The sequence below is a fragment of the Chamaea fasciata genome, unplaced genomic scaffold (assembly GCF_029207755.1).
Source record: "Chamaea fasciata isolate MVZ Bird 193981 ecotype frontalis unplaced genomic scaffold, bChaFas1.0.hap1 SCAF_1, whole genome shotgun sequence".
Classification (NCBI taxonomy): domain Eukaryota; kingdom Metazoa; phylum Chordata; class Aves; order Passeriformes; family Sylviidae; genus Chamaea; species Chamaea fasciata.
Window position 1 is genome coordinate 145474413 of NW_027094086.1, and position 21740 is coordinate 145496152.

General features: G+C 44.3%; 1 long non-coding RNA gene across 1 annotated transcript; it reads right to left on the reverse strand.

Annotated features, from left to right (window-relative positions):
- Positions 1–500: 500 nt before the first annotated feature.
- LOC136295978 (uncharacterized) lies at positions 501–2388 on the reverse strand. Its single transcript, XR_010722856.1, has 3 exons — positions 2143–2388; positions 1937–2010; positions 501–1391 (listed from the first exon to the last, which is right to left on the reverse strand). It is a non-coding gene; the product is annotated as an uncharacterized lncRNA (long non-coding RNA).
- Positions 2389–21740: the final 19352 nt, after the last annotated feature.

Consider the following 21740-nt stretch of genomic DNA (forward strand, 5'->3'; position numbering starts at 1 on the left):
GTTTGGACCTGGCTCAGGACCCAGGATCGGACATGAAGCTTCAGATACACCAATTCATCACAGTCATGCTGCTTCCCAGGCAGAGCAGCGTAGACCTTCACAAGGATGTTGTCCAAGATCACACAAGAAGTTTGATGTTACGGCAAAACTGAATTCCTCTGCCCTAATTCTCAGCCTCATATATGACTATTGGGTCATTGTTCCTCTCTTAGGAGGTTAGATTTCATTTCTGTGGCGAATCAAACACAAATCTCCAGAAGATTGTTGTTCCACAGAACACAGGCTGCTGGCAGTTGTTCCCAGACTCGAAGGCCCATAAAACAAATTATGGGGTTATTTACTGAGAGAGCAGAAAGATACCTTTAAATTGTAGCAAATATATTTCTAAATTGAGTCTATTAAGATCGTGGTGAGGAGGATTTTTGACATTGCTTTCAGTGGAATAGAGCCATGAGAAATTTGAAAGCATGAAGACCTCAAGTTGTTTTTATTTTAGAAAACATGAGAAATGGTTTGTGGAGAAAACTTCTGTGCAAACCACAATAACTTGACAGATCTTCTGCTGAGGATAGAGTGCACCAGAGCAAACCAGTATGTCTTAATTAATAACCATGTCTACTCACTACAACTGCAGTAATACTAATCATTTCCCAAGTAGGCTTGGCTGAATACAAAGGCTTTTTACACTTCTGTTTGATTTGTTTTTTCAGAACTGTAGTGTTTTGAAGATAAATAAAAGCTACTAATGAATATGTATATGCTTCCTGATGCTGAGTATCTCAGTGAATATTCTAGGACAGTTTTGTAGTCTGCTATGAACATGTTCCTTTGAAGTTTTTACTGATCTAAAAACAAAGTCATTATGTTTGGGTCACACATTAGTTTACTGATCTAGTTAGACAAAATATTTCAAGACAGGAACACTTTTCAACCTCAAACTACAAAATGCCATGAAAATTCTTCTCAGTAGCTCCCAGACAATTAAAAGTCATCTTAACAATATGGAACAAGCTTTAATTTTACCTCTTAGGAAAAACCCAATAAACCCCACCATTTTCTCACTGCTTAAAACAAGAAAAGTGAATGAATTGAGAGGCACTGGAGGACTAGGGATGTCCATATAAAGGTTGTATGGATACTATACTGTGAAGCACCTGCTGTATAGACTGATGACTTCATGTCCTGCTGTCCAGGGAGAACCATGGCAATTGGGTGACATGTGTCCGTTTCACACCCGTGGGCAATCCCTGGGCCAAGAGCAGAACTGGCTGCGTGGCTCTTTGCTTGTTGACTGTTCACATGGTCTGATTTCAGAATGACAGCTGTGGGAGCATCCTTTGTTTGGCTTTCATGGGAAGCAAAGCTTCGTCTCCAGTCTTTCCAAAGCAGGGCTGAAAAAAATGAAATGTTCATTTCCTCTTTGTGTTTTTAACCTTCCAGTGTCAATCAAAAGACTGAAGCAACAGCATTGTCCTGTTGCAGAAGGTACAGCAAAAGCTCCAGGCAGCCCAGCCACATTCAACCTGCTGTATTTAAGGTTATTTTGGAAGTATTATTCACCTTTGCCATGGGATGAAGGACTATGCTTATTATGAGAGCATTTATAAGGATTATAAGAATTTATAAAAGAGCTGAGCAAAATTGAGATTAGCTCCCTTGGTTAGAGCATGGCACTAACAAGGTCACAGACTCGATCCCTCTATGGGCCATTTGCTTAAGAGTGGAACTCAATGATCCTTCTGGGTCCTTTCCAATTCAGACTGTTCTGTGATTCTGTGACTGCAGCAACCAATGCTGAAGCCATCACAAGCTGCCACCCAAACCTCCTCATAGCCCCCAAATCCTGGCTTTAGATCACTCTGGAGAGGACACTGCCCTTTGTGTGTGTATGAAAGACTCCTGTGACACAATCAACTGGAAATTAGTGAAATCCTACTTTTGCTGATGACTTAGAGCAGTATTCAAATTCCCTGAAGGGGAGGGGATGGATCCTGCAACGATGCTCAGGTCCTGTAAGACAATTAGCATTACAATCAGCTTTACTGTATCATCCAGAAATCCTGTACTAAGTCTCCAGTGAGGTCATTTCACCCCAGGTGCTTTGCCATAGGAACTCCAATTCCAGCCCCCCTATGATACTACCTGGCCAGAGCTCCATGGCAGGTATGGCAGGAGGCTCTGCTGCTGAGGCTCCCTGGTTTTCCTGGCCACTGCTGTCACCTCCCAGGGTGGTGGCATTAACAGAGAACCCCTGAAGCAGAGCTGTGACATAGCAGCAAAGTGCTGTGTCTCTTCAGCATAGGTGCCAGATGGCAGACGCCAGTGGAAGGAAGGACATTTATCAATCAGCCCTGGGCTCTGAATGAGTCCAGCCTGAACTCAAGTTGGGCTGCCTGCTCCCAGCTGGAGATGCTTGGTTTGGGGAAGGTTTCAAATCCAGCTGATTAAGCTGACAGGTGTTGGTTGGGCTGCAGCTGCAGAGCAAAGACTGCTCTTTGATGGGACCTGCTGACCTTGTTAATCTGGGAAGATCTGTGGCCAAATGCTCTCTGCAGGCAGAAATTTGCAGAGGAAAATGCAGCATCTTTCACCAGCTTGATGTTTTGGCTGTCAGGTTTGGCAGCCACTTAAAAACAGGATTGATTTTGTTGGGTTTTTTGTTGACAAGTATTTTGTGTTTAGTTAGCCAGAAGTCAGGGATTGATGGTTGCATTCCTCTCTTTCCAGCAGGAGCTGCGCTGAAATGCACATTTGCTGCCTGTCATGGGCCAGTGCTGCCTGCTCTGGTACCAACGGTCCTGACTTTGCATTGTACCTCCCAGAACCTGCTCACCTTTATATTTACACTGACAATACAAATCAGCTCAAGAGCATGTCAGTGACTGCACAACCACCAGCTCATGGTATATCCTTAACCGTGCACTGCAGCTGTGGAGTTGTATTGAACAGATTATTCCAGAAACTGCTTTTGCGCCATGCCAGGCATCCTGCAAAGAGAATAGGTCAACAATGCTATTTACTGCCTAAATTTAGCAAAAGGGATCTTCTGCAGCAAGCTAAGGGAGCGCTACTATCAAACTTCCAAGTTTGAAAGCCAGGCTTTGTTGGCCTAAACATCCTGCCTACCAGTTTGGTCTTGTTCCAGCAGTTATTCCAAGAGCTGACGTACATGTGGAGTTTGTTGTGGTCCTGACTGTAAGAAGAGCTCTCTGACACATATTGGTCCAAGTCTGTGAGTGCATATGGGCTGGATGTGCCTGGGCGTGGAAGCTCAGGCTGACAGAGATCAAGAAGGATGTCAGTGCCAGGTTTTGTCTTGTGCCTCCCAGGAGGCTCAGCACAAGACAAGGGAGGAAAACAGCTTCATGATGTCTTTGCCTTTCTGGGCTTCGGGACTGATCCAAGGGCTGGCACAGCTGCCAGCCGTCACCCCAAGCGTTGCTATAGCTCATGGATGCTGCCCACAGTTGCCCACCAGCTGCTATGCAACCCAAAATAGGCTCAGCACAAAGCACTCCAGGAAGCTCCCTCTTCTTTTCCCTCCATGTCCCCTTCATCCGGCACTCTGATGCAGAGAGGTTAAACTGAAATGAAGAGGTTACCTCGTGAATGAATAGAATTAATTTAATTCCTATTTAATGCATTTTAGAAATAGCTGATTTTTCTCTTGCAAATTTGAAACGAAGCAGCATTTTGTTTAAGCTAATCACTTTTAGATTTTATTTTCACTTAAGATAAATTTAGAACTCATTTCACCTCTTTTTGATTTGTGGGAAATAAAATGAGTGGTTGGGGATTTCTTTCTTTTCCTTTGTTGTTCTTCTTGTCACCCTGTAACTACTTCAAACTTTTCTGGTTATTACGAACAGTGCAGGGGAAAATAATAATAATAATGATAATGATAATGATAATGATAATAATAATAATAATAATAAACACCCACCAAAACTTAAAACTGTTACTAGATTGCTGGCATTCCTTTTTATTTTCTATTTTTCTATTTTTCAATGCTTCCAGACCTGGAAGATTCTGGAAAGCTAGGTCTTGATTCTACAATCATGTAATTTGTGTACTAGGTCGGACCAAAAGTCCATCTGATACAGTATTTATCTCCAGGGAAGGCCAGTAAGAGTTAAGTAGAGCCAAGACCGAAAAGGGAAGGAAGAACAAGTATTTGTACTCAAAGTGCTTTCCATACATTTATGACTGAAGAACTAAAAATTATATCTTTATAAGTAGAACTGTTTTACTCTTGTCATTGCTATCTTGCTTCTCAGTACAAGACCGAGGTTCAAAGACAAGGTTAGATCCTTTGCTCCTGTTGCAAAATTTAAGTCACAAATGACTACAAATGACTGCTGAATTTGGGAGACTTCCCTGAAATTTCAGGTCTTGCACAGTGAAATTTATATAGGCACTCTTAGTTTCTAAATGCATTGTGGCTATTCAGCACAGACTTGAATAAAAGTGGTGAGTACAACTATGGTGTGGGATGAAAACATTTGTTAAATAGGCAATACTAGTCAAGGAGGTTGCTGGAATGCTTGGGTGAGACATTAATCTTATCAGAGACAATAGAAAATGGAGGGGATATATACTGAGAAAAATATGTTAAGAAAAAATATGTTTTGAAATTTTCAGTTAAGCATCTTAAGAAGTGTTGGAGAAGATCAAAAGCCGTTTGTTTGCTTGTTCTTTTTCTTTTCTCTGGTGCTGTATTTCTTCCTTCTCCTGTAACACCTTTCTAAAAGGTGTTACAGAGTTTTACCCTCTATACGGGATTGCTGTATATTAAGGTTTAGCTTAAACATCCCATCCCAACATTCCCTGCCTTTCACTGTGGAGAAGGTCGTCCCTGCTCACCTCACAGCAGCATCTCGTGAGCTTTGTTATCCTCTCCAAAAATTTACTTAAACGAGACACCATTACCATTCCACTGATCAACTCAGAAAGCCTTACCAGGGTGCTGATGGGTGTGTTGAGTGGACAACAAGGTCCCCTGGCCTCCCAGCCTTGAGCATGTTATGTTGTGATCATGAAGATGCCCTGCTCATGGAGCAAGATTCTCACTCTCCTTTGCCTGTTCAGCTTCTTGACAGTTTTTCTCCCTTGTTGAACAAGATGTCCTTCATCACACAAAAGAGGTGTTTTCAATGATGTGTTTGAGGTGTGCAAATTATAAGCAGGATTTACTCCCTTGCTTCATTCCCTGCCATGAAGACAAGTACAGGATGACTCCCGAGTGTCACCCTACCAAACACGTATTTGCCACAGTTCTACACCTACTTTTGAGGTAGAAGAGCCGGAGAGCCTGGAGTGTCACTTCTCCTCATGCCCCAGGTGTATTGCATTAGTTTTGCCATCCTCACCACGACTTCCGTTGCTTTGCCATGTGCCAGAGGTTTTGCTGTTGACTCTGATGCCATGCTATGCTTTCACCCCTTGATTTGGAGTGGAACATCATGGTTGTGATACTTTAGAGAAAGAGGCTGTCAGGGAGAAGATGGGGAGGAAGAAGGGTGACCCAAGGAGTTTTCCAAGGATATCTGGTCAGCTTTAAGGAGAACAAAGCTGCCTTAACACTTGGGTTCATTGCTGACTTTTAGGCTTGGAAACATGCCCATTTGGCTGCTGAGACAGCAGCCTGAATTGTTGTGCAACTTGGCTGTGAAGGGAATGCAAAGGGATTTCTTCCCCTTCAGGTTCACGCATCGCTAACCATGCCAGGCGTGTTGCTCCATACTGTACACCCTGAATGAATAAACTGTTCCTAATAAAGAACTGATGTTGCTAATATCTTCGTGTAATTTAAACCAAGGCTTTTTGAATTTAGCTCATTTGGGGAAGGAAAAAAACCACTGATGTTGCAAATGCTTATGCATCTGATTAACTTTGCTGCTTAGCTTAATTTGCAGGATCAGGGCCTTAGCTATCAAGAGGCTACATGGCATTACAGCCCTTCTATACATCTTCATTAGAGCCTCTTTCTTATGAATTTGCTTTCACGCGTATTTTTACAACCTCAGTTATAAACTGGATTGTATCTGCCAGCAGCAGTGTTTAACTATGTCAGCTCCTCAGTGCCTGAGCTAATCCCTTGTCCTCCTTGACAGGGGTCGGGGGGGAGAGCTGTTTCCTAAGGATCGATGCATAAAAGTTGTCATGTTGCTGGTCATTTGCCTAAAAAATTGAGGAGATCATGAGTTTTTTTATTAGGGCCAGCATTTTTACCCATTTAGAGTTTTTTGTTTGGGTTTTGCTTTCAAATTTTTATAAAAGCAGAACTGTTATTTTTCTCCAAATGTACTCATTTTTAGGACTGAAAGTGATGGGGTTTTTTTCCTGTTTTCTGTTGCTTCTGTTCCTCTCCTTTCCACCCTGGTCTGTCTGCAGCTTTTATTCTTCTCATTCTGTTCTTTGTTTCTCTACTTTAATTCCATCTTCTCTTCCATTTCCAGTATTTTCTTTGAATGACATGATGGAAAAATAGTTCCTCACAGCTTCCTCCAGCTGCTGTGGCTGCTGCACCTCGTGTGTTCAGATTTTAGATCTGGCAGCCCTAGTGGGTGTCCATCTGGGGAATTATACAGGTGCAGAAAGGAGCAAATATTTCTCTTCTTGGAGGTCTGTGTTGTTTCTGCCCTTCCTGGTGTCTAAGGACATGCTCCCTCAACCAGCAGATCCCTCCAAGGTGCCATGACTCTGGCCTGCCCATCCCCCAAAGCACTGTGGGAGAAGCTTGACAGAGGCTGAGATGTGAATGCCGATATTAAAACACAAAGACTTCATTTGTTTTAAGGGCTATGCCTAATCTTTCCCTCCCTGGCCCCTCTTTTTTGGACTCCAAATGCTTGTTACAGGACTCAGCTTCTAGAAGCAGATGTAGCACTGGCAGCTTCCCAGTTGTAAGAGACCTGAAAGAAAATTTTGACTGTGTGGGTCCCCACATAAATGCTGGTGAGCTTGGTCCATGGCTGAAGCATCCCCAAGCCAGGAGACCCTGCCAACTGTCCCCTTGCCATGCCATCAGACATGCAGGTGCAATATGTGGGCACTCAGAATGAATGTGTGCAGGCAGACCCTGCTGAGAGCTCATGGCAGGCAGAGCTCTTCTGGAAGTTGCTTTAAACACACAGATTCACATGCCTCAAATACGTATGTCCATAACTTATCTGTTTGCGTGAAAAGAGTTTTATGAGTTCTTAGGGTTGTTACATAGGCATGTATGAACTTATAGTAGAAGTAAATAAATGGAGGAAGTAGAGAAGAGATCTGCAAATTAAGCTATTCTTTCCTCTAGTCAGAGTATTCTATTAAAGTGGTTTCTTTTTTTTTTTTTTTTTTTTTTTTTTTTGATTTAGTTACATCACTTGCTAAATTAATTCCTGATTCTGCTGTGTGAGGTGGGAGGAAGGAGCCTCAACTACACTCAGACTTCAAAGGTGAAATCTCTGCATTGATGAACTGGGCATTAGTCAAAAGTTGCATTTGTCTGGAAAAATCTACTGTGAGAAGTCTTGTTCCTTTGGTGCCTCCGTGGCACCTCAGGCTCTCCCCACATCCCTCATGATTCCTGGGGTTCACACCTGATCCCTGGTGTGACACATCTGAAGCAGGGACAATTAAGCTGCTTTTGCAGGTGCACAGAGCCTGGTCAGAGTGGGTGTAAGCAGGAAGAGCCCTTGGGGCTTTGCCAAGGGGGAGGGTTTGGTTGAGTTCTGCTTTCGCTGAGTTCTGCTTGGCTTTTATAAGAAGTGACAGATGCTAACATCTGCTGGCACCCCAAAATGCTGCCTCCCAAGGGAGCATCTAGGTCTGAGCTGTGAAAGCAGGTTTGCAGAAGAGCTGAGCACCTCTGGCTGCTGAGAGCAGGGCTGGGGATGAAGGGGGGAAGATGTTTCTAACACTGGTGTAAAAAATTATACTTTTTGATTCATTTCCAGAAGGGCTTTCTGGCATGCCCACCTCAGAAATGCTTCCTCATATGCAAGGAAATGCTTTGCTGCTTTTGCTGCTGACTTGTGTCTTCCCAGAGCTGCTTGCACTGGGAAATGCCACTGATTGCTGCCACCCTTGTGGCAGCAAGGATGGAAAAAGTGCTGTGGAAGCAGGACAAACACTTGCTTTCCAGAGAAAATAAATACAATGTCAGTTTCTATACCTGTTCCAAAGGGATCACAAGTGGGGAGTGACCTGAGCAGGCTGGCTCTTTCTGTAAAACTTTCCTTCCCATCCAACATCCCCTTTCCATAAGTCTTCCAGTTTTCAATTAAACTTCCTGTTACAGTCTCCTGTCTGTAAAGTCACCCTTTAAAACTTCCAGCCCAAGGCTCAGAAATGGAGCCTGTTACACTGGAAGAGTGTCAGCTCAAAATTAAAAGGTGTGATAATCACCCCTGGAAAAAAGGAGCGTTATTGATGCTGAGGTCAATAGCTGCTTATGGCCATTGGGGGACCTGCTGCTCCCTCCGTGTTTGCTTTTTCCCCACAGTGGGTCAGTCAGCAGAGCAGGTTTCCTTTGCAGTCTGGGGCACTAGTGCCACCATGTTCAGTTAAGCTCACACCAAGCCTCCACTGAGAGCTGAGGCATCTCCACGGAGGCAGCAGTTGAGGCTTTGGATTTTTTTCTGTCTCTGAGATTCACGGTGCAAGCACCATCCACAGCCAGCCATCAGGAGGGTCAAATCTGCAGTGGGGCTGCACGTGTTGCATGGAGCCACACAACCTCCTCCTTGAGCTCTGCTGCTGGGGTTTTTGCTCAGTGTCCTGCAAGTCAGAGGGGTTTTGGCGACCTGCCCTGACTGGTGCAGGCTAGCTGTGTTTGTTCAGCTCGTCTGCACACCGTGAGCCAAGGTTCCTGGGAAGGCCTGTGCAGCAGCACCCTTCTTCCCAGGCGTGCTCGTCGTGGTGGTGATTCCACCTGGCTCCAGCTAGGAAGGCTTTGGCATGTATTGACAGTAATGCACACAGGGGGAAAAACTCCCCATCTGTGGTCACGGAGCGGAGAGACGAGTGGCTGCCTTTCTTAACAGATGGCACAACAAACTACATGGAACTCGCGTCCCCCTGAGACACGTAACTTGACATCAGATAGTTTCAAGAACATATTGAAATAAGTCCTCCCTGATGATCGCCGTGACTTCAGACGCAGCCATATCCCTCTCCCTGAATCCCTTGACAAAGCTGTGGGTGATGGAGGCACAGCAGTTTTGAGGGGTCCCACCCTGCTGCCTCTGCCAGCAGCAGGATTTGGGGCGGCAGGCTGAGCAGTGACTGAGACGGCCCCCAGATGCCGGGGACTGGAGCAGCGGGGAGCCAAGTTAGCACTTCTCCGTAGGTAGCAAGGCTTTTCAAGCTGAATAAGCTCTTTGTTCTGGGAAATCCTAACTTTAAACATCTGTGGTAGGAGCTTTAGTGTTTTACTTTTGGAATAATAGACTTGGGCTTGTCCTAATGGAAGGGGAGCAGAACCACTTTGAGGAACAAGCGTGTTCAGAAGTTACTTTTGCTGTTGGGAAGCTCTGTGTAGTGGAATGCTGCCCTAAAGCTGGGCAGTGGTCCTGCCATCCTGGCCCTAGGAATACTCTGGACATGTGAAGCAATGCTCAAGTGTGAGCAAATTTGAAAATTTGGGAGCTAAAAATCATAGCAACCCAGACTGAACCATCAGCACCAGAGATGCCAGCTGTGTCTGTAGGGGACGGGGCAGGACTCCCATTCCATGTCTCTCCAGTGCTTGGGATGCTTCATGCCAGTACAGCCGTGTCCTCTGTGATAGTGGTGAGTGAGGAAGAGGAAGAAATAACCCACCTGACATGCAAATAGCATCCACATCAGTGGGAGTGGGAGCTGGTAGAGAAACAAACATTAAATTAATTTAGTTCACAACTCTCCTGTAGGGTATGGGATCTCCCTGTTTTCCCAGGAAGAAGTCTAGAGAGATTAATGTCAAAAAGATCCACTAATTTTGATGACCCAATTTGCATGCCTAATGACCTGATTTTTCTGAACACTTCATGTTCTCTAGCATTTTATGTGCTGGAAGGACAATACCCTTGTTTTCTTTCACAGCAACGAGTGCTCAGCAGTTTTGTGAATCAGAACTTGGGGTATTAATTTATGCATTCGAAAAGCAAAACCCCACACAATTACTGAGACACAGCTTTCAATGTATGGTTTGAATGACTTGGCAGTATCTCAGAAAAAGTCTTCAGCAGGGACAGAGATAGCAGCCAGTGCCCCAGGACACCATTCAGCTGCCTTCACCATGTCTCCTTCCTCCTCAAATTTCCTGCCTCGTTCACTGGGCAGTTTCCAGTTTCAGCAACAAATGAGAGGGGAATTGAGTGGATACAGGGCTCTTTCCCAGCAGATGCTGAGGCGGGTGATTACTAACTTCTGACATCCTGATTTGAAACCTTAATGTATTTGTGTGATTACTTCTGTAGAGTATAGCATCCTCTTTTTTTCCTCTTTTGTTATTTATTTTATCCTATTCTGAAGAACTTATGGTCTGTTTTAACATATGGCAGACTCACAGAATTGTTTGTGTTGGAAGGGACCTCTGGAGGTCATCCAATCCAATCTCCCTGCCAAGGCAGGGTCACCTGGAACAGGTTACACAGGAATGTGTCTGGGTAGGTTTGGAATGTCTCCAAAGAGGGAGACTTCATTACCTCTCTGGGCAGCTGTTCCACCCTCAGTGGGTGATAAGTTCTTCATGCTAAGGTGGAACATCCTGTGTTTTAGTTTATGGCCATTGTTCCTTGTCCTGTTGCTGGGCACCACTGAAAAGAGTCCAGCACCACTGTCTTGACACCTACCTTGGAGTTATTTATATGCATGAGATCCCCTCTCAGTCTTGTCTTCTGCAGACTAAACTGGCCCAACTCCCACATAATTTTTTCCCCTTAGTGAATACATGCTCACTACTCCTGATGACCTTCTTTTCTTCTGCATGCTTGGTGATGACTTCCAAAATTACCTCTTCCCACACCTTTACTGGGATGGAGGTGTGGCTGACTGGCCAGTAATTTCCTCAGTGTTCCTTCTTTAAAGTACTGGGTACTCCCTTTTTTAAAGTTAGGACTTATATTGCCTTCCTCCCTTTGTTGGGCACCTCTCCCATTCTCCATGAGTTTTCAAAGATGGTGGAGAGTGGCTTAGCAACATCTGCCAGCTCCCTCAGCATCTGTGTGTGTATCAGAGCCATGGACATATGCGTGTGAGGTGTGTACAGCTGATCTCTAATCCAATCCTCTATGACCAAGGGAAGTCTTCTTTTCTCCTGACTTCTCTTACCTCGAGGTCTGGGACTCCTGAGAGCTGACATCAGCAGTAAAGGCTGAGGCAAAGAAGGCATTCAGTAATTCCACCTTCTCCATGTCTTCCATTACCAGGACACCCAACTGATTCATCAGCAGCCCCACATTTTCTCCAATCTTCATTTGCTGCTGGTGGAGTATCTCTGTAGCTTCCTTCTTGGGTTCTGCAGTTACATGTGTGGATTTGAATATGAGGAGGTTCTCACAGGCCACCACTGTGGTCCTGCAAGGAGCACTGCCATCACGAGCGACAGCTTTGTCCTTCCCCCCTCCACTACTGTGCCACCATGGCAGGTATGTGACTGGGTCCAGACCAGAGGAATGACCCCAGAAAAGCCCTAAGGCTTTCATCCATGGAGCTGAAATAGAAAACACATTGGATTTGGACAGGCTGCTGAAAAGGAACAATATTACTTCTCTTCAGCCTCTTGCTATTGGTCATACCTGTTGGGTGCTGGTCTGGCCCCACTGTGGACCAGTGCAAGGGGACAAGCTATTCAAAGTATCTTCCTGGGTATTTGCTTTGTTGCTGATCCCAGCATAACTTGTTCTTTGGCATGAGGACAGCCCATCCTATGCCAGCAGGTTCACTTTCACTTCATGTACGTGTGCCAGATGCAGACTGTGCTACCTGCACAGGACAGAAATCCTGCTCCTCCCTCAGTGGGAAGTGTTTCAGGGGCTGATCTGTACCTGGGCTGATCTGTGTCACCCACAGAGGACCTAAAATGCAGCAATGTTCAGGAGAAGTGGGATGGCCTTTTGACTGTGACATGTTATTCACAGATTTGAGGTAGACAGTGAAGGAGAAATTTTGGCAGCTTGCTTGAAATCAAATGTCAAATAAAATCAACACGATTTAATTAAAATGAAAAAAAAATCTTTCAAAAAAAAATCTTTGAATTAGATTGAAGGCTCTATCTCTTAAGAACATACTGCAAGCTTAATTTTTGATGTTACAGTTAAATAAAGACATGCTTATCTGATTAGCTGTAATCCTCTCATGTTTATTCCTTGAGTCAGAGACCCTATAAAAAATGTATCTGAGATTTAGAAGTGGGACCCAAGACAATCTGCACCTGGTCTCTGCATCTGATTGTAAGAAGATATCTCTGCAACGTTACCAACAGAAAATTATTCAGCTGTTTTGATAATCTCTGTTGTGCTCAAAACTGAAATGTAAAACAAATATATTTGTCCATTGCCTTCCATGGTTACCAGTCCTCACCCAAGTGTTTTGGACTTTCTCTCCTTGTAACAGAAGTGGAGCACAGACTTGGCTAAAGTCCCAAGATCCCATGATAAGGAGGTTGAAACTCCTCCCAGCCATAAACAAGAACCTCCATCCCATGGCCCTGATCCCACGTTTGGGCTCCCTAGAAGGGAGTCCTACATAGGGTTCTTATTTCAACCATGTTTTTCCTCATTGGCTGAGCACAAAGATGGTGTTTTCTGTGTGACACCACCTTCTAGACATGCTGGGGCCATCTCCATCACGTGTCTGGACCAGTTGCCCCAACATCATGTATAATCAAGATAGAAGTTAGTAGGAAAATCGAATTCACGGCTCATCCCATGCCTGAAATAGGTCAGACCATCAATTGGAATCCCACCCTGGATCTTGCTCCCTTGTATGTCAAAAAGTCTCCATTGCAGGTGTCTGATGGTGAGATAAAACCCATCCAATAGAAAAAAAAAAATCATGTAAATCTAGTTGGTAACTGTACTTTTACACATTCATAACCAAACACCGAAAATGGGTTGAAGAAGGATTTGCAGAGGGATTTTGTCTCTGCTCTGCTGGGAGTGCCCGAGCTTTCCCTTGCTGCCATTAGTGGGAGCCATCGCACAGGGCAGGGCAGGACCCGTCTCTGCTTGGGGCTCGCTCCACTTCGATGCTGGTTGGGATTGTCTGCGGCAAATAAAATATGGGATTGTTTTGGGGGTTTTCCCTAACAATTATTGCATTTGTTTGTGAAAAAAAATACATCTCCTAATGATCAAATCTCCAAAAATTAAGTGACCCTCTGCTCACTTCATGGTAAATCTTTAACATATTCAAAATTGATTAGTTTGGGTTTTCAGTTTAAAGTGATCTTTTGAGCCAGAAAGTTGTCAGTGTCTGCCATTAACTCTTATTTCTCATTACACTTGTGTATTCACAGCTCCCTTACCTGTGAGCAAATTTTACCACCTCCTACTGAAAAATTGTTAGGTTTGTAAATCTCAAGAAATGGCAGGCTGAGAAGTCTTCATTTCTGTCAGCTAGCCATTTTCTCAAGTTTTGCTCTCATGGTAAAAGTCTCATAATATATTACATCAGACATGACAGTCTCACAGGATTACATTGAAGCTTTTGCTGAAGCACACGTGGTAGGCATGTGGAAATTGAATTTGCAGGGCACTGGAAAATATTTTTAAATTACAAAGCTGGAGGTCCTTCAGTTATCTTTCCTGTTTGCAATATAATGGCATATACAATGAAACTGCTCCTTTCCGTGGAGGAATGGGTGTGATTGTGCTTCTTGCCCCTGCAAGCTGCTGCACTGTGGTGCAAAGATGCTGTTCCTCCTTGGGAAGATCCTCAGCCAGAAGACTCTTCCTCAAGTCCATTTCCCAAGGATTTGAGGAGCAATCCAGCTTTCACTGAAGCTGGTGACAGTGCCGATGCTTTTGGAGGAGGCATGATCAAGTCCTCCATCGAGCTTTATAATGAAACCTCTGCCTGTTTTTGTAAGACACACAGATAAACAATCATAAAAAGCTTTTCTGACTGATTTGAGGGCACAGCTGTGATAGAGGTTTGATAAAAGGACTAGCTCCAAAACCTGTGTGATCATGGTGGTCCTAGTGTGAGTTACAGCAACATTTCACATCTCTGTTTATTTTAGTTAAAGAAGAAAAGTTTCAGTTACTGTAGACTTAACAGATTTTTATCTCATATAAAATATGCCTAGCAGAGGACACACTTCCAGTATGGTTTCACTGTTAGCAGACCTTCGGCAGTTCGTGTCAAATATCAGTATAATGGACTTACACACACTATTGATTTAATGACAGCTATCACTGCGAGGAATTGATCTAATGTTTTCATTAGACTTAAAAAATGTTTCAACAACAAGTTCATTCAGAACTGGATAATTGCAAAGCCCTACATGGCCAAAGATCACATTCCCTATTGAAGTGTAGTTTAGACGATCTTTTTAGAAGATAAGTAGATTAATAATAATAGAGGCACAGTTGAGGGAAATTAAAGCTGGTCTTCATGCCTTAAAAACATAAATAAATTGAATTATCACCCATTATATTACTGGAGGGAATTTTCTGAACTGTTGAACAAATCTTAATGAATATGCAATGGTGTTTTACTTGCTCTTGTAGGCACGATGTAACTGTTTTTGTTGCCCTCTTCTATTTGTCTGTCCTTTTTGTGCCTTGCCCCATGGACATTAGCAGAGGTTGGTCTCTTCTGCTTGGACATACAATTTTATTAATTTTCAGCAGTAATAGCATTTTTTGCCCTTGAATGTGAACAGGCCAGGGAAAGGCATTTTGTGGGAGATTTCAGGACATGCTGTCCTCACAGACGTGATGTTGGACTGTCTTCCAAGGAAAGTTTTGCATTACTGGGGCAATGCTGGACTGATCAGTGGCTCTATGTGATGGCATTGCCTAAATACAAGAGGAGAAGGAAGTTTCCTGTGCTGATGTGGAAGGTGCAGACACATTTCCCCCACAACTCCAGGTGACAGTGCTTTTCTTGTCAAACTATCCTCAACTTCTGCTTTGCCTTATACAAAGGCTCCTCTTTTCCAAGTACAATGATCAATATTCCATTTTTTTGCTGACACTGGACCCCTATGTCAATGCTTACTGAGATGGGTCATGGCTTGCACATGGACTTCCTTGGCTCTGTGGGTTTCTTGATAAAGGTAGAGGACTGCTCTTGGTAACGAGCTGCAGCTTTCAAATACTTCTTGAGACCCCACCCATTGTCTCTGTGCAGCTCTGATTGCCTGCAGTCTGTTGTGCTCAGATCTTTAAACCAAATCTTGGATATCTTGGATGTTTGAAAATAAGAGAAGACAACAACAGGGTTGCTTTGAATATGATGGTCTCAGTATGACCTGGAGTGAAACCTGGGTCTTCCCTCCCACCTATGGAAAGAATTACTTGTCCCTAAATGATAGGTATCTTTTCCTACCAACTTTGCTTCAGTCCACATTCTGGAGGATGTTATAGCTCAGGAAAGTCTAGAATAAAGAGTATGTCTGGTTATCTAGACTGGTTATCAAACAGAGCAATTCTGAACCAACATGCCTATATCCTATATCAGAAAATCAGAAGCTCCTCTTCCAAGGAATTTCTTGACCTTTCATGTAAGTCATGTAGCTTAACTGAACTCAGGGCTCTGACTGAATACATCTCCAGTGTAACCATTAGTATCTGATGAGGGCAAATATTGGACTTACATGGAATCCTACCACAGAACAAGTCTGGGAAGTAAGGCAGACCCACCAAAAATCCTACCAGAATATGTGATGCATTATTAGCTGTTCTCTGGTAGAATTATGTTTTGTAAGAAATACAGTAATATATTATTCTGATGGTCTGAAGGTACTTAAAAGTGAATAAGAATGATGCAGTAAACACACCCAATCTCTTGCAGCAAAAGTACAACCTACAGCTGCTATTCCATTTCTGCCACCAAAAAGCTGCTTGCAGGCAAGTGAAGTGCATGGTTAAACCACTGAGGAGTTCGTGCACCCCAGCACAGCCACACAACTAAAATATTTTGGCTGCAGAGTTGCAGTCTGCACCACTGTGGAAGGAGAAGTATCTTCCCAAGGCCATGGTGACCTGCAGTGTGGCAGACAAACCTCGTGTGCTGGGGGGAGCAGTGAGACCAGAGGGACACTGTGGGTGTCCGTGGGATTGCCCTGGAACAAGACTTGGGCTTCTGAACAACACCACATTTGCTTTAAACAACTTCCACAGAAATTCAGCCACTGTGGGAATGAAAAGTCTCCATCTGTCCTTTGGGGCCAGGGTTTTGTGTGCTTCAAGGTATAATGAAGATTAAAGGCAATACTCTTAAATGAGCAGGGAGATGCTTATGCCAAAATATACATGAGTAATCTAGAGCATGATACAAAAATGCAAATGCAAGAATAGAAGGAAATCAGGACACTGTAATGCATATTGCTTTAATTTGAGGAGCAAAGGGATTTGAGTGGATTTCTAGGGTATAATGCAATACAGAATAATACAGTGTTTATGTCAGATTTAGCTGACGAAATCTCCCAACAGATCAATGCAGGAAAAGGGTATAAATCAGAAGTATTGGAAGGTGTCACTTGAGAGCAAACCTATTCTCAAGCTGAGGTAATATTTTCTGATACTCCCTGTAGTTGAATATAGCTAATGTGAAACAATGTGGGAGAGGGAAAAAACAATCCAAATGACACTTGAAGGGAAAATGAAAGTTTAAAATATCATCATCAAGATCCATCTTCTGTGCAGATGGGTGTGGGTGAAAAAAAGCACCCGTCGTCCCCTCAGCAATCATGGAGCTGGAAGAGCCAACTTTGCTGCTGGGACAGAGCTGAGCTCTGCCCAGGACAGGGGAGCAGCACCTTGCACTTGAGCACTGCCTCAAGGTGCTGCTCAGTGCTTGGCTCTGTGCACAAACCTCTCCTCTAACAGAGTGACAGACACAGCCCAGCTGAAATGATGGGGGTCCCTGCTCATGAACTGCCACACATTTCTTTCACATTGCATTTTTTCATTCTTTGTGACTATGTTAAATCACTTTAGGTTAATGTGCTGGATACGAATAATCAGGTTACTGTTGAGCATAGACTTTACTGAGGGAAAAGAAATTAATGAACTTAACTAAGAGAACTACTATTGCTTTCTCCAATAATTGCTTCTCCTTCAACATCTGTTGAGTTTTAACATGTAAATGAATGGAGGAAGCCTTCTGGCCTGGCAGTCTCTGTGAGAGAAGGTTCTCCATGACAAATACCATTTTGGAGGAAAAGGGAATTTGCTGTTAAGATAGGCCCAAGCTAGGACTCATTTATACTGGTTTTAAATCACTGGGCTCATTTCCTGTCGTCAGTGATATGAAATCAGACCAAGGGAGCACCAACTGAGCACCTCATCTTCTGCTTGGGCTGGACTCTTCCTGCCTGTTTTGCACACCTTCCTAACCCAGCTCTCCCTGGGTTGTTGTATTATTCCTAAATTAAAATAGAAGGATGAATAGGCCTTGAAGGGCAGAAGAAGAGCTGGCTGCAGTGGAGACATGTGCCATCCTGCCATCCCTGTCCCCTGGGGCATGTCTGCCTCTCTCAGCTGAGTGGATCACTTCACTCCTGGGGCCATACTTGTGAGGGCAGGAGGCATGGGCTGGGTAATTGCCACTTTCCCTCCCAAAACTCAGTTCAGCAGTACTTCTAGGGATGTTCTGTTCTGCCTTCAGAAATCATTTTACATGTGTCTGCCTGCTTTAGCTTCTGCTTGATTTCTCTATCTACCTAAAGCTTGGAGTTTAATAGATCGGTAGATAGTTTCAAGTTATCCTCTTGTACATGAATGCCTGTTTTTTCTCAGATAAAATTTTCTGACATGTCAAACTTTTATCTTGAACCTGTATTAGACAAGTCGCTTTATATATATATATATATTTGCAGTGTTCATACGGTGATGGCTCCGTCAAAGTTTCTGTTAGAAAATGCTTTTTTCCTGCACAGGTTGGAGGCAAGGGGCGGGGACGGGTTTGTAAAGAACCCTCACAACCTCACTCTGACCTGGGAGACAGTTCTCTCCAAGGTGAATTCTCAAATGCAGAGAGATAGAGAAAATAGCCTTGTTCTTGGGCCACCAACTCGGGTTTGAGGTGTATGATGTCCACTGTCTCACCATGTGCCTGAGCCCTCCTATGCTTCCTGTGTCCCTTTCATGGGGGGAGGAAAGAGAACCTGCCCTTCCACCCACTCCATGCCACGACTCCTTTGCAGAGCTTCTCAGAGCCTCTCCTGCTCCATCAGCTGGTGGTAGTGCTGGGCTGCTCTCCTGGAGGCAGGTTCACAGCAGGGGCCGTAGCAGACCCGCAGAGGGAGGGGCTGTGACCTCCTCCTTCCCACCCGCCACTCCCAGATTTTCCCCAGGTTACACACTGGCCGTTTTGCCTGGTTCCAGTGCAGCCTGCATGGAAGTTCTCCCAGCACTCCTCACTTGATGAGCAGTTATTTCATGTCCAGCCACACCAGCTGCCCAAGTGCAGGTGATGAGTGATGCAGGTTACCCCACATCCATGCTTATCCTTTTGCTGTTAATCATAGAATCACAGAACATTTTTGGCTGGAAGAGACCTTAAAGATGATCTGGTTCCACCTCTCCTGCCACGGACAGGGATGCCACTCACTAGATGGTGCTACTCAGGGCTCCATCCAATCACACAAATGTCAAATGTCTGTGCCTTCTGATGATCTGAATTTTTTTTGTCTCTAGATGCAAAACATGAAAGACCAAGGATGTAAAACCAGGACTCTTTCAAAATTACCTTCAATTACTGGTGATTTTCTTTCATAGTTACCATTATAGGCATGTTTTTAAAATATTTTCCTTTCACATATGATATGCCAGGTTAATTTTTGTTGAATTCAGTACCGAACCTGTCACATACTATGGAGTAAAATGGAAGTCTCTTGCATGTTAGAGTGTAATACCAAGTCAACAACCTTCATGAATTCACACTGCATTGCACTTAGTGTAGTACTTTTATATCTATATGAATTGAATTCTAAACCAGCACACCATCCTTCCTATGAGCTGGGCCAGCCTGGGATTTGGCCAGGTCACTTTACTTCTGAAAATCAGTATTGTGCTGACAGTTGTCCAGCCCACCGCAACTTCCAGGGCTAACTGAATATTCATATTAATATTCCAGTGTTAAGGCTTCTGAGTAGGTTCTGTTACATTTCTGTAAATAAAAGTTTAGCAGAGCTGAAACAGAGACTGGCTCTGAGGTGAGAAGGCTGCAAAGCAGGGGCAGGGTGGACAGGACAGCACAGCACTTGATAGGAGTCACTAACCAAGAGGCTTGTGGTGGATTTGAGAAGGCATCAAACACTCTTATTCAGGGTAAAACAGCAGCTAAAACTAGAAGGAGGATTAATTTAGTAACTCTGCTTCTCTGTCTCTTCCAGGAATGTAAACTGGGAAGAGCCATGCTGGAGGAAACCCAGAAGGAAACCCCTGGCAAGGAATGGGGATCAGAGGGGGGCTGAGGACCCTTCTGTGGTGTTCCTGGGGAGCTCAGGAAGCCCACGTGCCCAGGAAGCTCCCAGCCCTCAGACAGGGGCTGCAGCTCCGTGTTTCTCTGTTGGGGGGTTGGGTCATACGTGCACAAGCCCCCAGGGAATTTTGAGATTAAATGTCACTCTCAGGAATGCAGTAACTTCACTTCTCTTTAAATACATTTTCAGCCCTTTGCCAGTGATTAAAGTTCAAGGTCGAGATGCATCTTTCCTTGTGGACATTTGCTTTGATTCCTGATGTGCTTTACTGAAAAATCTCAGGCGTACAGTGAAGGAGGTGACAGCATGTCAGAGAAGTACATATTTAGTTCTAGCAGCGAGTCAATCAGACATCTAGGCAATTACCCTCTGCTCAGGATGACAACTGAGAGATGTGTTTATTCTGTCTACAGGAATCTCTGTTATTTTAGGATCCTTTCCAGAGTGCAACCAGTGCTAACTTGTCAGTACGTGGAGACTCTTGTTTATGCTCTGGTTTCCTATCTGGGTGGGATCATTCAGTTATTGACTTGCTGGCCCTTACTCAACCTTTTAAATTCGTTTCTACCTTCCACACAATTTTTTGGCAGGAGCTACAGGCTGTCTAAGCCCAAGCCCTCATATCTTCATCTGTGCTGATGAATCTTTTATCTGCTTTTCAAAGGGTATTAGCTCTTCCATGAGCTGTGAGGTAGCACCTCACTATCCCTGCTGAGACTCCTGCATTTGGCTGTGGTTTGGCATCTCCTACAGCCACGCCAGGGTTTGCTGGTCCTTCCCACCCTGGTGGCCCTGGTGGCCTTTGCAGAGACAGGGGTCACTCTGCTTGTGTGGTGGGATCCCCGTGTAAAACCCTGCTCTCTTTTACATCCCTGACCTCAGAGGCATCGCTGTGGGTCAGTGTGGGACACTGGAAAGCCAGCTAGTGCCTGTCCTCTCCAGACCTACTGTAGGCAAACTGCAGGCAGCCACACTTACACCTCCTGTCTGATTCTGATTAGTGAGCTAAATATTTTCTGCTCCATGGGAGCACCCGGTGCCATATAAGCTGGAGGCTTCCCTCAGGCAATGAACAGATGAGTTTAGCTGGAACAGACTTTGTTATCTTTTGACACTTTACTGGGGAATCAGTTACTTCTGTGAGGAAAAAGGTGTTTCTGATAGTGTTTGCTTTTCTGAGTGGTGCAAAGCCTCTGGCAAGCTACAGAAGTGAGCCCCAGAGCTCAGCTCAAGGGCCAGCCTCTGTTACCCCCTAAAACATCCCCAGATGGGGCAGGAGTTATCAGCAGCCTACATGTATGGAACAGAAGCTCCCCTTTTTCATTTGAAGAGGATTCAATATAGCCTGTACGGCCCTGACAAGGCAAAACTCAGAGCACTCAGCTCCCCTGAGCCCCTCCAGTGTCACCTGGAGCCATGTGCTGCACCCTCTGGGGTGGGATGACATCTGAGCCATGCACACACACAAACCTCATCCACCCCACCTAAATCTCTCCCCACTCAAACTCTCCCCTCAACACAGCCCCTTCTCCCACTGTGAGCATGGAGGACAAAGAGGGTTTTTGCAGGTTCAGGAGGCCTTTCTTTCTTTCTCTCCCTGGAAGCCTGGTTATTACAGCAGTAGCCTCTAGCTACATCTGTGAAGAGGAGCACCTCCACCAGGCACCTCCTGTAATAATGACTTCTTTTTTTCTTTGAACTTGCTAGGCACTGTGGTACGACATTAAGAAGGTGAATCCAAAGAGGACCATAGATGTAGGGTCATTCCAAGTAAACCCTGACGGGACACAAGAGAGGAGTAAGGTAGCAGAAAAATGATATGACAGCACATAATTGCTGATATGTGCAATTACCAACCACTTATCCAAACAGCAGTTGGTCTTAATCTTACAACCTTTTTTCTTGCTAAGGGTATCAGCCACTAAATTGCTTCTGCTTCCTCTGGGACCCAAAGTAATCTTTAGGCTTGAAATTGAGGTATTTTCCTTCCTTTTCAGTACCTACATTTCTTTGCCTTTTTAATATTTGAAGTGGTATTGTTCCATTGTTAATCTTGATAAAAAATAAATCAGAACTACATGCATTATTAAGACAGAGAAAGAAAAAGAAA